Raw genomic sequence first — 12145 nt, forward strand, 5'->3', positions numbered from 1 at the left:
TCCCACCAGGGTTCCAGAATTCAGGTACTGGTAGAGTCACTAGCACCTTCTTTTCTGCTGCTTTCTTAGTAAAATTTTGTAGATAAAAGAGAATTGTTAAGTTGAGTGATGTATTTTTTGTATTTAGGGATCATCTAGATCTCTGTGTTTCCATATCACCTTAAATTTAACATTTCAATATATTTTACATTCCCTTGCAGTGGTATCTATTGTAGGTTTTCTTTCCTATCTGTTAAAACCCAAATAAGTTGGTTGACTTCATGCATGGAAGTTGATATAGCCATCTGCTCAACTTTGAAGGGTTCTTCCTTCTCTGGATGTCGGTTCACCAACATTTCCTTGAGTCTACAGCTCTTTGATAACTCAATAAAAAGTATGATGATAATTTTACCTTAATTTTCTTATCATCGAAGCAAGATATTTTTCATTCTTTTGCAGTCTAAACTGATGTTCATGAAAGTGTTTACTTGCATAATTAAGTAAAATTGTGGTTAAGCTGCAGCTGAGAGACACTCTTATCCATGGTTGGGTTTATGTTAACTGGTAAAATATGACTCCTAAAAATTATTAATATATATCAAGAACTTCTTCAGTGTTCATACCTTTGGACTGATTTTTTTTTCATCATAAGTACTTGAAAAATAATCAGAATTGTGGATAATTATTTATACCCCACTTGGTAATTACAGTAGTATTTATAAGAAAAAATTGGAAATTCCCCAAATCTTCAACAAAAGAGGAATGATTAAATTACGGAGAATTCAAATAATAAAATATTACTCAGTAATTAAAAATTTTATTGAGTTTTTAATAATTTTGTAAATTATGATATGCTAATATAGTTGAATGAGTAAGTGCAAAGATAGAAATCTCCATATTTAGTTTGAGCTCAATTATGTAAAAATATACATTTACAGTGTATATATCAATATATCAAAATACTAGAGATAGTATCATATCTATCACGTTTCTGTAATTTACCTGTTGTTAGTATGAAAACTGTAAGAATAAATGTTAGAAGTCCAATATAGGCACTGTCTAGAAACAAAGGTAAGAATGGGTAGATAATTAGTTTGGGAAGGAATTGGCATGAAAACAAGGATGAAGGGAACTGAACAGAGTAGCAGATACTTGTAAAGCTAAAATAATTAAAGATATAGTGAAGCAGACGAAGTCCTTTCAATGAGACATGTTATGTTTTTTGAGAGAATGCAGCTATGGCAGGAAATGTTCAGCTAATTAGTAAGTAAAGACTGAATTAATATTACATATATATGAGGCCAAAGCAAGAGCTGAAGAATTTGTACATCCATCACACAGCTTGCACAAGAAAAACAGCAGTAAATGCTTCTTTCGGGTCACACCTTGTTTGAATTTCACCTGGTTGCATATTGCAACCTAATACTAATTATTATTTTTTCTTGTAGCCTAATAAATACTATATCACAGGCAAGTGAATAGGATACCGAGGGGTATACCAGGCTCCTCCCAGGCTTTGTGATTTTGCGTTCCATTCAACAGCTTATTTAATTCTTTCAGAATATTGTAGTCAATCACTTGAGATAGAGTTGCATGACAGACTTTTTTAAGGGAGTGGAAATCTAATTATTCTATCAGGGTATGTTGCAGAAATTATATTTCTTCAATTAATAATATTATAAATAATATAACATTATTATAATAGACAAAGAGGCAATTATAATTTAATACAATTTAATAGTGATTAAATTGTGAAGACTGGAGCTAAATTTTAGGGGTTTGAAATCTAGCTCTACCACCTACTACCAATGGGACCTTGGACAGATCACTTGACCTTTCTTTGCTTCAGTTTCTTCATCTGAAAAATGGGAATAAGAATGACTGCCTTTTAAAGTTAAAGTGATGATTAAATGACATGTAGTAAGACTTATGTTGATATTAATCATTCTATTATTATACATCAATTATGGTCTCCTCTTTTCTTTGCACCAAGGACGGGGGATGTCCCCTGGGAATAAAAGATAGGAAAGCTGAACTGTATCTCAGCATCTCTGTGTCACTGATATAAAACAAAGTCTTAAAAGGGAACATTAGTTTCCACTTTCTCAGCTCCCTTAACCATGCGTGTCACTAGTTTTCCTCTTCATGGTGGGATTTTCCAGGATGTACTAATAGAATACAACCCGAGTTTGGATATTAAACATAGCAGCACACATACATGCACCTAGAGCTGATGTAAAACATCCTCATTAACACATACCAATTCAAAGAAACATTTTATTTAATGCGAAAGTTGTAGGTGGAAAAGAGAAATGATTTTCTTTTTCAGAATTAAAACTGACAAATGCAGCCCATATGTCAGTCATCAGCCTCCCACATTACATTTTCCTTTGAAGGTTTATTCATATTTCTTGTTTCAGTGCAAAACTTCTGGCCAATCTATTGTAGAAGAGTAGTAAAACTACTAAGTTATTTTTTCCCTGTTGGCCCAGTTAGTATATACTTTTGATTTTTATTAAAAATAATTGTATAGATCTAAATTACACAACTTGTATTATTTGCAGATAAGGTAATTTTAGATATGACATTTAATCAGTCTACTAAAAATATTTATTCAGCAGCTTCTATTTGTCCAGGTCTGAACTTGATGTGAACAATACAGTTAAATTATAAGGCATGAGTTCTTCCAAGAAGCTGACAGGATTCAGCCCACATATGTCAGTAGACCTGCAGTGTCAGTGTAAATAGTTTTGGCCATTTATAAAACTGAGACTCAACTCAAAATTTATCATTTTAATTCAAGTGGAACAAAAGGCAAACTAAAAAAACAAATAGGCTCTCCACTGCCAAGGAAGGCCTTTTCACACTCCCGTGCAAAAGACACCAGGACGTCCCATGGCCTGACTCTGGGTTCCTGGAAAGGGAAGAGAAACATCTTTTTTGTGTTTGAGACAGAGCTGTAGCACAGGCTGGAGTGCAATGGCACGATCTCAGCTCATTGCAACCTCCACCTCCTGGGTTCAAGTGATTCTCCAGCCTCAGCCTCCCGAGTAGCTGGGATTATAGACACGTACCACCACGCTCAGCTAATTTTTGTATTTTTGTAGAGATGGGGTTTCACCACGTTGGCCAGGCTGGTCTCAAATTCCTGACCTCAGATGATCTACCCAACTTGGCCTCCCAAAGTGCTGGAATTGCAGGTGTGATCCACTGCGCCCGGCCGAGAAACATCTTAATACATTAGGTAGGTAGATAGACAGACAGACAGATAGATAGATTAGATAACGGGGTAGCTATTAGGAAGAACAGTCTAAGAAAAGCACTGATAACTTTGCATGTATGGATGAAAAATATCAGTGATTACAGGTAGAGAAATACAATGCCATCTTAGACTTTCTGTGCAAAGCATATGATAGACATGCAGGTAATCAAAATGGAAATGTCTAGTGTCAAGCACATAGTAAATCCAATAATAGTGAACAAATGAAGGAAGGTACAAAAATGTTGTGAAAAAAATACTTGCTACAAATACTTGTCACTCAAGAAATAGAAGTGATCTGAAATAATATATGAGTACCATGTGGCAAGTAATGATGTAGGGAAGAACAATCGACATCTGTTACATACTTTGATGTGGCAAGGATTGTACAAGCATTGTCTTATGTAACTCTCATAACAATTTAGTGAGTAGGTACTAGTATTGAAATTCTATAGTTTAGGAAACTGAGACCAGTAAATAATAAGCCTGGAGTGCGCACCACAATCTGGCAGACTTCAGAGCTCGTGCTTTTTACCACGAGCCTCTACTGTCTTACCAGAAGTTGAGGTCTGATTGCTGCTATCATGTATTACTTTTCAGACTAATGAGTATAATGTTTTAATATTGAGGTTTGGAAATTAAAATGGAAATTTTGTATTTCAGCCAGGGCTTCCTTCCACACCACAAGGGACTGAATTAAACATACTGGGAAAATGAAGCAATCATATGTGTATTATGCTAGACTCTTCCCAAGTAACAGGGTCTCTCTCAGAGGTCAGGTACCCACAGAGGATTAACAAGTAATTCTGATAAAGGTTATGTCTTCAACATAATGTCAAACTACCTCTTCCTGCACCAGGCTCATGAAAATCAGGCCTGTGACGACCTACTGGGAGTGCCAAAGCACTGGATTTCCAGGATTAGTCATCCACCAGATACGATGCAGTCTCCTTTGGCTTATCAAGAACATTGAAATATATATCCTCAGATGGGATGTTTTTATATTTGTATATATATATATGCTTCCTAATTTGAGGGCCACCTTTGAAAACATGATTTGTAATAAAAAATAATTTCACAAAGCTTTCCTATTTTTAACAAAGTTCCAAGTAGCCTCCTCCCCTTCCAGTGAGCTCTCCACACTGTCCTCAGCTATTTTTGAAAGCACAGTTCTGATCATGGAGCTCCTCTGCTGGAAAAGCCCAAATGGCTGTTCAACTTGAATTGGTTGTTAAGGTCTTTTACAATCTACGTCCAAACTATTTTTCAAACTTTGTCCTCAACGACACCTTCTTCTCTTTACCCCAAACTGTGCCCTTTCCCAAACATTCTTACACTTTCAGATCTCAGAGGCTTTGCTCCTCCCATGCCTTTGCTAGGGTATCCTCTCCACTCCCATTCTCCACTTGTGCAGTATTCCTACTTATCATTCAGGAAGTTACAGTTGACATTTTCTAACAATTCTGGTTATCCCTGAGTTTTCCAATCAGAATTGCTTTCTGTTCCCTTTGAGTCCCATGGCTTGGTGCATATGCCTTTGTTTAATATTTATCATAATTTAACATGTGATAATAGCCTATGTTCCTATTTTTCCCACTAGATTATGAGCTTCTTATGTAAAAAACAACAAAGGTTTATTCATTTTGGTGTCTTGTTGCCTAGCCCAGAACATTTAGTGAACAAAGACCAACCATTAGTTGATTTTAATCAACTGGTGATGACTGATTCAAAAGATTCTTGAAGTCTAAAGAACAAAAGTTCTGAGATTAAATTTGATTTCCAACTGGTCTTATTTTAAAGGAATTCCCCTTTTTCAGATGAATAAACAATGTAGAACTCTCATATTGTTTACTTTAAGAATGCCTCTTTCACCTTCCAATTAATTTTTTCCAGCCAACCTTAGGAGCTTGTTTGTAACTTAAAGAAAAGACTGGAGGGTCAAAGAAACATTCCAAATGCAATATTTTACTGTGAGAAACACTGGCTTAAATAAAGAGAAGATAAACATGCTTAACAGACATCCCGGTGTTTAGACCAGCTAAGGAAAAATTTAATCAAGAGGCCAGGAGACAGCTTGATGACTCATGAATATTTAACATGAATTTCATTAAGCCTAACAACACTGAGAAATGCTGTCATACTTACAGGAGTACCTTTGGAAATGATCCATAATACCCAAATGCCAACTGCTGGATAGCCCTTCAATGTAAATCATATATTTGAACATTAATTTATACTATACCAGAATTAGGAATCACTGATAGAGCCAAGTAAGATACATGGTAAATGTAATATTGTCCTTAGTTTAAAAAGCCATTTTGCTGGGTTTGAACTGTTGAACATAGAAAAATATGAAATAATATTTTGGGAATAATAGTGTGGTTGTGGTAATAGCAGCAAAGAACAATTTGTGGACTGGAGACGTGCCCCTAACTTTCCCAAAGGCCTTAATCTAGGAATCCGGCAATAGGAAAGAATGAAGGAGAAGCATATTTTTAACCCAGTTGTCATTGTACTTGATGGGGCACAAAGCAATGGCTCATTTCCTTTTCTCCTGGCTTCCTGTGGCTGGACATTCAGTGGTGATTGAAGTAGCATATGATACATCATTTGCAGCTTTCATATTCATGACCTTTAAATTGATTTGCCCTATTTTTCTCTTAGTATATTTCCATCTTGATTTCAAAAACTTCCATCTCAATCATACTAAGGAGGTTTCTGAGCCGCAAACACTTCAAGCCATTAATCTGCTGTTCTTACATATCTAACATCATCATGACAAAATGTTGGAAGTAAGAGCAATGTGACTGTAACAGTTGTCACCCCACCCATCAGAGATTATATTTGGCTGACCCTTCAGGTGACCCCTTCTTCATTCACTCTTCCCCATGCTTCCTTTCAGACCAGATGATTGGTGGAAGAGAATGATTCACCTAGAGAGAGGAAGGCCAGGTTTTGGTAGTGGGTATGATAAAAGAGGGAAATATGATGAGTAAGAAAGGTAAGTTAGGAAATGAAGGAACTTGTACCCCAGTTGTATCTTTGTGTTTTCCTGGTTTAAGGATTACCCTCAATAAATTTTGTATATTATTTGTTCTTTCTTATGTTCAGACTCAAATATTGAATTCCACTCTTCTAACAACTATCTATACTAAGTCAATCATAGGTTTTACATGTTTCACTTAATAGTATATAAAGCTGAAGGTCTTTGAGTAAAATTTCAAAGTGTTTTATGTTAAAGAAGTGTACTAAACAGGAATAGTTTGAAATCTTTTCTTCTATACCTAGAAAACCCCTACACTTTTGGCCCCAAATCTCCTTGATCTGATGCACAACCTCAGCAAAGTTTCAGGATACAAAATCGATGTCCAAATATCAGTAGCATTCCTATACACCAACAATATCCAAGCTGAGAGCCAAATCAGGAATGCAATCTCAGTCACAATAGCCACAAAAGAATAGAATACCTGGGAATACAGCTAACTAGGGAGGTGAAAGAGCTGTACAATGAGAATTATAAAACACTACTCAAAGACATCAGAGATGACACAGAAAAATGGAAAAACATTCTATTTCCTAGATAGGAAAAATAAATATTGTGAAAATGGTCATACTACTCAAAGCAATTTACAGATTTAATGCTATTCTTATCAAACTACCAAAAACATTCTTCACAGAATTTTTAAAGAACTATTTTAAGGCCGGGCGCGGTGGCTCAAGCCTGTAATCCCAGCACTTTGGGAGGCCGAGGCGGGCGGATCACGAGGTCAGGAGATCGAGACCATCCTGGCTAACACAGTGAAACCCCGTCTCTACTAAAAAATACAAAAAAAATTAGCCGGGTGTGGTGGCGGGCACCTGTAGTCCCAGCTACTTGGGAGGCTGAGCCAGGAGAATGGCGTAAACCTGGGAGGTGGAGCTTGCAGTGAGCCGAGATCCGGCCACTGCACTCCAGCCTGGGCGACAGAGCAAGACTCTGTCTCAAAAAAAAAAAAAAAAAAAAAAAGAACTATTTTAAAAAACTATTTAAAAATGTTAAAACCTTTAAAATTGTTTTTACATTTTATTTTATATTATTTTATGATACATGTGCAGAAAGTGCATGTTTGTTACATAGGTATATGTGTGCCATGGTGGTTTGCTGTGCCTATTGACTGGTCCTCTAAGTTCCCTCCCCTCGCCCCCTACCCCAAACTGGCCCTGGTGTGTGTTGTTCCCCTCTCCATGTCTGTGTGTTCTCGTTGTTCAACTCCCACTTATGAGTGAGAACATGTGGTATTTGGTTTTCTGTTCCTGTGTTAGTTTGCTGAGGATGATGGTTTCCAGCTTCATCCATGTCCCTGCGAAGAACATGATCTCATTCCTTTTTATGCCTGCATACTATTACATGCTGTCTATGTACCACTTTTCTTTATCCAGTCTATTATTGATGGGCATCTGGGTTGGTTCCATGACTTTACTATTGTGAACAGTGCTGCAGTAAACATATGTGTACGTGTCTTTATAGTAGAATGATTTATATTCCTTTGGGTCCCAATAATGGAACTGATGGGTCAAATGGTATTTCTGGTTCCAGATCCTTGAGGAATCGCCATACTGTCTTACATCCCCACCAGAAGTGTAAAAAGTTCCTATTTCTCCACAGCCTCGCCAGCATCTATTGTTTCTTGACTTTTTAATAATCGTCATTCTGACTGGCATGAGATGGCATCTCATTGTGGTTTTGATTTGCATTTCTCTAATGATCATTGATGTTGAGCTTTTTTTCTTATGTTTGTTGGCCACGTAAATGTCTTAGTTTGAGAAGTATCTGTTCATATCCTTTGCCCACTTTTTGATGGGGTTGTTTGCTTTTTTCTTGTAAACTTTTTTAAGTTCCTTGTAAATTCTGGATATTAGACATTTGTCAGATGGATAGATTGCAAAAATTTTCTCCCATTCTGTAGATTGCCTGATGATAGTTTCTTTTGCTGTGCAGCTCTTTAATTAGATCCCATTTGTCAATTTTGACTTTTGTTGCAATTATTTTTGGCATTTTCGTGGAGAAGTCTTTGCACATGCCTATGTCCTGCATAGTACTGCCTAGGTTTTCTTCTAGGGTTTTTAATGGTTTTGGGTTTTAAGCCTTTAATCCATCTCGAATTAATTTTGTATAAGGTATAAGTAAGGGGTCTAGCTTCAGTTTTCTGCATATTGCTAGCCAGTTTTCCCAGCACCTTTTACTTGCATGGGAGATCCTTTCCTCATTGCTTGTTTTTTGTCAGGTTTTTCAAAGATCAGAGGGTTGTAGACGTGTGGTGTTAATTCTGAGTTTTCTGTTCTGTTCCATTGATCTATATGTCTATTTTCACACCAGTACCATGCTGTTTTGGTCACTGTAGCCTTGCAGTATAGTTTGAAGTCAGGTAGGGTCATGCCTCCAGCTTTCTTTTTGCTCAGGATTCTCTTGGCTATACGGGGTTTTCTTTGATTCCATATGCAATTGAAAGTATGTTTTTCTAATTCTGTGAAGAATGTCAACGGTAGTTTGATGCGAATAGCATGGAATCTATAAATTACTTTGGGCAATATGGCAATTTTCACAATATTGATTCTTCCTATCCATGAGGATGAAATGTTTTTCCATTTGTTTGCATCCTGTCTTATGTCCTTGAGTAGTAGTTTATAGTTCTCCTTGAAGAGGTCTTTCACATCCCTTGTTAGCTATATTTCTAAGTATTTTATTCTCATTGTAGCAATTGTGAATGGGAGTTCATTCATGATTTGGCTCTCTACTTGTCTATTGGTGTAAACTAATGCTTGTGATTTTTGCATATTGTGTGTGTGTGTGTGTGTGTTTTGTTTTAATACTAGCCAATCTGACTGATGTGAGACAGTATCCCATTGTGGTTTCATTTGCATTTCTCTAATGATTTGTGATGTTGAGTATTGTTTCATATGCTTTTTGCCCATATGTATGTCTTCTTTTGTAAAGTGTCTGTTCATGTCCTTTGCCCACTTTTTAGTGGGGTTGTTTTTTATGTGTTAAGTTTTTATGGATTCTGGATATCAGACCTTTGTCAGATGCATAGTTTGTAAATGTTTTCTCCCGTTCTGTAGATTGTCTGTTTACTCTGTTCATAGTTTATTTTACTAAATAGTTTACAAAAACTATTTAGTTTAACTAGATACCATTTGTCCATTATTTTTGTTGCAATTGTTTTGGAGCTTTTGTCTTGAAATCTTTGCCAGGTCCTAGGTCTAGAATGGTATTTTCTAGGTTATCTTTCAGTGTTTTCAAAAGTTTTATGCTTTACATTTAAGTCTAATCCATCTTGAGTTGATTTTTGTACATGATGTGAAGAAGGGGTCCAGTTTCAATCCTCTGCATATGGCTAGCCAATTATCCTAGCACTATTTACTGAAGAGAAAGCCCTTTCCCCATTTCTTGTTTTACTCAACTTAGTTGAAGATCAGATGGTTGTAGGTGTGCAGCATTATTTCTGGGCTCGCCGTTCCATAGGTCTATGAGTCTGTTTTTGTACATGCTGTTTTGGTTACTATAGCCTTGTAGTCCAGTTTGAAGTTAGGTAACATGATGCCTACAGCTTTGTTCTTTTTGCTTGGAATTCTCTTGGCTATCTGAATTTTTTTTTTTTTTTTTTTTTTTTTTTTTTTTTTCTCTTTTCTTTCTTTTTTTTTTTTTTTTTTTTTGTATCATTGTTCATCAGATATACTGGCCTAAAGTTTTTCTTTTTTTGTTGTGTCTCTGCCAGGTGTTGGTATCAGGATGATGCTGGCTTCGTAAAATGAGTTAGGAAGGATTCCCTCCTTTTCAATTGTTTGGAATAGTTTCAGAAGGAACGGTACCAGCTCCTCTTTGTACCTCTCCTAGAATTCAGCTGTGCATCTATGTTGTCCTGGGCTTTCTTTGGTTGGTAGGCTATTAATTACTGCCTCAATTTCAGAACTTGTTATTGGTCTATTCAGGGATTAGACTTCTTCCTCATTTAGTCTTGGTAGGGTGTATATATCCAGAAATTTATCATTTTCTAATGATAAATTAGAAAGTGGGAGCTAACCATTGAGGACACATAGACACAAAGAAGGGAACAACAGACCCCAGGACCTACTTGAGGCTGGAGGAGGGTGAAGATCAAAAAACTACCGATCAAGTACTATGCTTATTACCTGGGTGGCAAAGTAATGTGTACACCAGACCCCAGTGACACACAATTTACCTACATAATAAACCTTAGCCTGTACTCCTGAACCTAAAATAAAAGTTAAAAAAAAGAATTGTATTGACAGAGATTACTTAAGATAGTGGGGAGACACTAATAATGATGAAAATAAGAAGAAAGTTGATTTTCTTTACAATACCAAGGATGACCAAGAAGGACAATAGGAGAGAGATGAGAATCTATTCTGGCCATTGGGTATTTAGAAGCAAGATACTTTCCTGGTGTCTCTCTCTTCCAATTCTGATGGTGACGATTGCATTGCTTAACATCTCTTGTTGAAAGTAAAATAAAGTCAAACTAGCTTCAGTGGAAAAGGAAACTTCTGGAAGTATATACGGCATCCCAGCTAGGCTTCAGGAGGAGAATCACTGCCTAGAGTACTGTGAGAAACAAGTAAATTATTCTCTAAACTGTCATTGTCACCCCTGCTCCTTACTACATGTCTGCTTCAATCCTCATGCATGGATCCTCCTGTTTCCCAGACTCAGTGGTATAAAGCTGCTCTGTTCATGGATCTAAAGTTTTATGTGTTAGTTCTAGTTACCCTGAAGGACGTTGAGGTTAATCTCAATCTCAATCTCTCCCTCTCCTCTCCCTTTCCCCTCCTTCCTTCTCTCTCTTTCCTTTGCTCCATAGTTACCGCATATACCAAGGAAGGGACCAAGTGACCATACTTGTCCAAACAGGTCTTGATATATCTTAAATCTTTCAAGGTAAAGTAGCTATTTCCTTTATTTTAGGAAATAGCTACTTAAAAATATCTATTTGCTTTATTTTAGGAAATAGCTACTTAAAAATACGTGAATCATAAACTCTTTATCAATTGATGCCCTCATTTTACACATTAATGTCCTCTAAGTACCCTATAGTGTTCCTACAGTGTAGCTGGCATTTCAAGATACTGGGAGAAGCAATTTGGAATCTGTGAATGGGAAGTAGCTTAGAAACAGCCAGAAAAACGTTTTAGAGGACAGTATTATTACTTATATCTTTGGAAGCATCAATATGACCTTTTGGCAGGAGTTTCTCTGCCTTAAGAGCACGTTACTGCTATCCTTAGAGGCGGTGGATGAGTTAAGGTCCTTTTGACAATTGCTTTACTTTCATAATTACAAAATAAGTTATTTAATAGTAATTAAGTAGACTTGTTTCTTATATATGTGTTGTAGGTAACTTTTTACCATAATGACTTTCTCTTAATTTAAAATGAAATTTTGAAATTAAATACTCTTCTCTTGTAAAAGGATAAGGAATAACCCCAATTTCGAAACAGAGTGAGTGACTGAATTTTCATCGTGACTTCATCTAGGCTTTTTTGAATTAAGTATAGCATTAAAAATGGAAGAAAAAATCTACTCTGCAGACTCAAGGATACCTATAATTTAAATTGTGTTTATAAGTATTTTCTTCAGGGAAAAATCTTACCCCACCAAACTGCTAAATATTATGAGTGGTAAGTACATATTATACATCTTAACATTTCTTGGAGTGTGGTGGTCCTTTTTTTTTTTTTTTTTTTTTTCTGAGATGGAGTCTTGCTCTGTCACCCAGGCTGGCACGATCTCGGCTCACTGCAACCTCTGCCTCCCGAGTTCAAGCGATTCTCCTCCCTCAGCCTCCTGAGTAGCTGGGATTACAGGTGCACACTACTACACCTGGCTAAATTTTGTATTTTTAGTAGAGA

This window comes from Piliocolobus tephrosceles, chromosome X (genome assembly GCF_002776525.5).
Source record: "Piliocolobus tephrosceles isolate RC106 chromosome X, ASM277652v3, whole genome shotgun sequence".
In the NCBI taxonomy this organism is placed as follows: domain Eukaryota; kingdom Metazoa; phylum Chordata; class Mammalia; order Primates; family Cercopithecidae; genus Piliocolobus; species Piliocolobus tephrosceles.